The following is a 6,344-nucleotide window of genomic DNA, read 5'->3' as shown; positions in this document are numbered from 1 at the left end:
AATATCAACCTCTTTATTAGATAGGATTTGCAGATATTTTCTCCATTTGGTGGGCTGTCTTTTTATTTTGTTGGTTTCCTTTGTTATATAGAAACTTTTCATTTGTTTTTCTTTGTTGTCTGTTTTTAAAGTGAGATCCAGATATCTGTTGCCAGGACCAATGTGAAGTAGATGACCACCTATGTTTTCTTTTAAAAGTTTTATGGTTTCAGTTCTTATATTCAAGTCTTTAATCCATTTTGAATTAATTTTTTTGTATGGGGAAAGATGGTTCAGTTTCATTCTTTAGTATGTGACTGTCGAGTTTTCTCCACACCATTTATTGAAGAGACCATCCTTTCCCCATTATATATCCTTGGCTATTTTGGTCATAAATTGACATGTATACATATTTATTTCTGGGATATCTATTCTGTTCCAATGATCTGTCTGTTTTTATATGGCAGTTCCATATGGTTTTGACTACTGTAGCTTTGTAGTATAGTTTTAAATTAGTGAATAATGTCTTCAGATTTGTTCTTTTTCAATATTGGTTTGGCTATTTAGGGTCTTGTGCGGTTCCACACATATTTTAGGATTGTTCTATTTCTGTGAATTTTGGTAGGGATTGCGTTGAATCCGTATATTGCTTTGTGTAATATGGACATTTTAACAATAGTAATTCTTCCAGTCCATGTGCGCCGAATATATTTCCATTTCTTTGTATCATCTTCAATTTTTTTCATCAATGACATAGTATTCAGTGTACAGGTCTTTGATCTCCAGAGGTGTTCTTTCTTGTTATTTAAACTTTGTTAGTTAGCTTGGTAGTTGGGGTTGTGGGGACAAGTTTCTGTTGTTTTGATTATGCTTCAAATTTATCTTGCCTTTTTCTCTTTGAACTTACTTAAATAACTTTTGCAACCACAACCATACCCCAAAATGGCTCTTAACAAATGTCTTCATTTATTCAATATAGCAGTTAATTTCAATCCTTATCTTGCCTGAACATAGTATAATGTTCTTATCAAAACATATTCTGCACAGGACTTCCAGGACTCTAAATATGCATCATTTCTTAGGGTTGCATTTTCTCAGACTCCTTTGCAAAGTCACTTTTATTTACACATTCTATTAACACTGGGGTTCGAATCTTGATATCTATGCTAATTTCCTAAATGATGTCATTTAATATCATCTATGTGTTGATTCCTAAATTTATATTACTAAGCAAGGCATCTTAGACTCTCTAGAGTTACATACCCAACTGACTACTTGAAAATTTTACATGAGTGTCTAGTAAGCTTTTAAAACTTTTCTAAAAAAAAAAAAAAAAGTTATTTTATCCTCCCTTAATCTCCAATCAGTTCTGTTCTTGCATTATTCCCCATGGCTACTCCCTCATTCAATTAAAAAAGATATATTTCTCTTTCCTTTTTTCTCAAAAACAAATATCTTCCAGTTAATGCTGTTGGACTTATATAAAGAATATATTTACTTTTCAACACCCCTATTGCTACCACTCTGTTTCAAGCCACCAATATGTCTCTCTCAGATTTTTTGGTTGCTCCTCATTGTCTCTGTGCTTCCATCCTTATGCTTCTTTAGTCTATTAGCAACATAGCAGTTGAATTCATTCTATTAAAATGTAAGTTAGGCCATGTTATTTCCCTGCTTACAATTTAGTTATTTCCTTTCTTATTCAGCAAAAATCCAGTGCTTCTGTTGTCCTCTAAGGTGCTTCATGAATTGGGGTATATGTCCAAAAACAACAGAACTAACAATTTATCCTTCTACACTTGCCTCCTCCCAATTTCTGGCAACATGCAAACTGCTTCTCCAGAGCCTTTACATTGGCTATTCCCAGATATTAATAGGGCTTATTCCCCCACTTTCTTAAATGCTTACCCTCAAAGATCATTTTCTCAGAGTTTCCATGGCCATGATGGCAATAATTTCAGGCTCTCCTTGGAGATATCACATAGCATACAAAACTTCATGTTTTTCTCCTTGACACTTGTCATACACAAGCTTTCTGTTTTATATATGCAATATATACCTGTCACCAGAATATAAACTGAATGTAGGGATTTTTGCCCAGTTTACTGCTACATCTCAAAAAAAAAAAACAAAAACAAAAACAAAACAAAAGCAGCTGGTACATAATGGTGCCCAACAATATTATTTATATTAATTAATACATTTTATTCTGTAGCCCAATATAGCATTTTCAATACTTCATGATTAAAGTCTCCTTTATAACCATAACAGGTAATTTTCACTTAGATGTTCATGGTGGGCACTTTATTTTCTTCACATTACCAGAGAAAGAAGGTGATCAAGTGTGCTTTTGCCTCACAACATAAACTAATAATGGCATACTCTGCTCCTTGCAAATAACAGCCTTGAAGTTTTGAGTGATCATATGTATTTGGGTTGAATTATTAGGAAGCACACTGTGGCCACAAATTTAAGTAAGCCAAATTCTCCATCCTCATTTATTAATACATCAATACTAAAACTCTTAATTTTATTTGTACCTATCTTTGTCTGTCTCAATCTGCTTTAGACTTAGAAGATGAAGATGGATGGATGCTCAATAATGAACCTGAAAAAAAAAAAAAAAAACAAGACATTGAGAAATAAATTGAGTGGATTTCCTGTGTAAACTAGCAGGTACTGCATCACCAAAGGGATGGCTTAAATTTTTAGTGCTTTTATAAATTTGGGTCTTGTATTTTTATTTCAATGGTTTGTAACTATATTGGGACTGGATTTTTAATACTGTAGATCAAATGTGTGGGCTTAGAAAGTACAAGTCCAGGTATGCCTCTCTAGTTTGATATTATCTATGAATGTCTTTTTAAGTAATTATAGTTGAGGCAAAGATTATGTTAAAGGAAAAATAAAACATTTTATTAGTTAAAATTCAACTCCAAGAATGTCTTGTATGTAAGGTTTATAGAAATTACCAGAATAGGACTTTGTTGTTTTTTTGTTTTGTTTTGTTTTTTCTCTATATGTTGTTCATTAGTACCAGATTTCTAGTCTGATTTCGTCCTATAGAACATTCTGTTATATGTTTTGTGCCAGGCAAAAATAGGCATTGTTAGAACAAGTGCTTGAAATCCTGTTCTTACATAGAATATTTTAATCTAAATTTAGGGACGAAATGGTAGTATTTTGGAATTATGTGCTGTCCTTAGTCCACTAAACTCTACTTGTGACCATTACTGCATCACAGAGACACAGGAAGGTTTTCCCAATAGAAAAGCCATTAACTTTATGATACATCATTTACTTTAAATAAAGAGATTATGCTGTCTTTAGAGCTCAAGATTAAGTCCAGTCCTTCAATTAAAAGATCAATGCTCTTTTCCTAGAAATAGATTTTGCCCAAAAAATTCAACATTGATTTTAAAAATATATTTCTCCCTTAATACCAAAACAGGAGCAGTTAATACTTGTTTTTTCTCAAAAAGGAATTTTATTTATTACCCCTCTGAAATTTTATCACTAGTAAATCTATCTTCTGTAGATAAATGGTTTCTGTGTATGTTAAAGACATATGTTACATATAACCTTTTATTTCTGCACTTCCCTAAATAGTTGAACATTCCCTAGCTTGATTATGCATATATTTCTCAATCTTCATGATTATAAAGGATATTATCATTTTCTGATATTTTCTTAGATTTAAGTTAGACCTAGTCAGCCCTGACATGCTATCCAGTATTTGGGAAAGCAAGCATGGTACAGCAGTTAAAGAAGTTTGGTGGCTGAGGAACACTGGCTTACAGAATGTCAATATCCATTTCTACAAAACTTTAAAGCTGTTCCTAATGAAAAGCTGCACCAAGTTTGGAAAATAGATCATGTTTCCAACAAGCTGAGATTTGTTTTAAGATCTTTATCAGGTTGTTCTCTGGGAGAAGGGATAAATGAGTGACTATACAGTAGAGGCAGATAAGGAAAGTAGGGGGAAAAAAATCTAAGATAACCAACCAACCAAAAGTCCTTGATTAATTACATTGGTATTCCTGCTCTACTTATTCTCCACAGTTGCTATTGCAGCTAATAATAATCTTCATGTTTAGGTACAATAAGGCAAAGCTACTTTCTTTTCAAGCAATCTCAATAGTTAGATAAATTCTGTTAACTCAAGGGATGCATCAACTCCTTAAAGACTTTTCAAGGTACAATCCTATTGTAAAAATTTCCAAGAAGCATTTTTCATATGACATTTAAAGGTAGACTATATTACTTCACATTTCCTTGTGGATTTTAATATTTATCTTCAGTTCCAACCATAACCATTATCATTAATGCACAACTATTAAGGGATTACTATGTGTTAAGTATTGTAGTTTACAGAGTCATTTGACTTCCCCTCATTACAGAAAAAAGTTGCATTTTATAACAAGTCATTGATCTTCAACTTTCTTTCATTTCACTTTCCAGGCAGTTCCACATCAAACTATCTCTACTTAGAACTTGCAATTTTTCCCTGTTATCTCTTCTTGACAGTTTCTCATGTATTATAGCTCTCTGAAGATGTTTTGTATTTTATTCTCACTCTTGTCATTTGCTTGACACAGCACTTCTAAAAAAAAAAAAAGTATACTGCATATTAACGTTTCTCATAGGAAAGTTTTTGGCATTTTGTGTGAGATTATTTTTTATATAGGAATGCCCCTTATTATAAAAATATTACTGTTTCTGAGCCTGTCCTCAAAATCTTACTACATATACTTGCAAGTATAGAACAAAAATGCTTCCATTCTTTCCCAAATGTCCTTTAAGAGAGTGATGCCATCCTTGCTTGAAAACTACTGCATCTAAACAAGCTAAACATTCTCCAAAATTCATACATTACTATTTAACAGATGTTGGAGACAATAATTCTAACATATTAGAAAAATGCCTGTTATATTTTGCAGTCAACAGATATATTGTTGGGTTGGATTCTGACTCAGCTGAATCCAATTGAAAACTAAAACAGTAGTGACCTAGGTGTGAGAATTGTGGGGACAGGGACCATGGAGGCTATGCTGAACAAGCTGGTGTCTGTGGATGGCCTGCTGAAGTATGAGAGGGCAGCAGGCTCCATGTCCAAGAGCATGCAGTTTGAGTGTGCCTGGTGCAAAGTAAGTACAATGAGGACATCTGTAAAGGCACTGCACAGCTGGAGGAGCAGCAGGATTATGTCTTCTACCTGGCTGTGGGGAACTACCTGCTCAAAGAATAGAAGAAGGCATTCAAGTATGTGTGGGGGCTGCAGCAGACACAGCTCCAGAACAACCAGGCCAATGAACTGGAATGGTTCCTTGACAAGGGCCATGAAAAAAGATGGACAACTGGGCATGGCCATTGCTGGAGGCATGACCCTGGGTGGGACGGGCTTGGGCTGGACTCATTGGACTTGATGTATCCAAGTGCAAATCCTGAATGAGACTGTACCTCCTCCTCTGCCCAGGGATATGTACAAACCCCTGGAGAACACTTGAAGAGGGCAGTGGACCCATCCATCCTTGCTGTCTCTTCTCCTGAACCCTATCTGGCCTTCAGACTCCTCTCCCTAAGAGGTATCCCATAGCCCCAAACCATGGTGCTTTGGAATGAGTGTAAATAAAATTGGGCTTTAGGTTGGGGAGAAATTCCTCACATTTGAAACTTAAAATAGCTAAACAGTAAGTCTGTGGTCCCTTGACACATTCAGGGAAATAATGTCATCGAATTTAAGAGAAAAATATACTTTCAGTTCACTCAGATATCCTAACAAATTTGACAGATTTAAGTTTTACATAATTTTTCAATATTTTAATCTAAATGAAAAATAAAAATTGAGGATGGGAGGGCTATCTTGAAATGTGGTTTAGTTTGGTTTTATTAATTTAGCAAAAAAATCTGGCAATTTGGAGTTCCGCCTTTTCCCTTTTACAATTTCTAGGTTATTTGAAAGGTTACTTTTAGGATATAGTCTCCTTTCACTTTATACTATTAAAGTTTTTGCCATCAGTTTTAACACTAACAAATTGAGAAGGAAATGAAATGATAAAATTTAATTTTTCATTATTCTCATTAAAATGTAAAACATGGAATACATAGTAGAAAAACATACAATTCTCAAATGGATTTTTGTCTAAGAACCTGTAGACTTCTAGGTTCAGGAGGATGCTGGGTTTGTATTTTGCAAATTTTTTGGAGTTACATTACTCTAGAAGTAGTTACATAAATAGTTATGAAATTAAAACATTTTAGAAGATTTCTAAATTATCAAAAGAATATAAAAAAGGACTTCAGGATGCCTGGGTAGCTCAGTCAGTTAAGCATCTGCTTTGGGCTCAGGTCATGATCCCAGGGTC

General features: G+C 34.0%; 1 pseudogene; it reads left to right on the top strand.

The window, feature by feature from the left end:
* The first annotated feature begins 5,018 nt into the window (after window positions 1–5,018).
* Window positions 5,019–5,567, top strand: LOC102750193 (mitochondrial fission 1 protein pseudogene; annotated as a pseudogene).
* The last annotated feature ends 777 nt before the right edge of the window (window positions 5,568–6,344 follow it).

This window comes from Leptonychotes weddellii, chromosome 2 (genome assembly GCF_054177405.1).
Source record: "Leptonychotes weddellii isolate Sample4059 chromosome 2, ASM5417740v2, whole genome shotgun sequence".
NCBI classification, from domain to species: Eukaryota; Metazoa; Chordata; class Mammalia; order Carnivora; family Phocidae; genus Leptonychotes; species Leptonychotes weddellii.
Note: the sequence above shows the minus strand (reverse complement) of the source record. Positions and strands in the feature narration are given on the sequence as shown.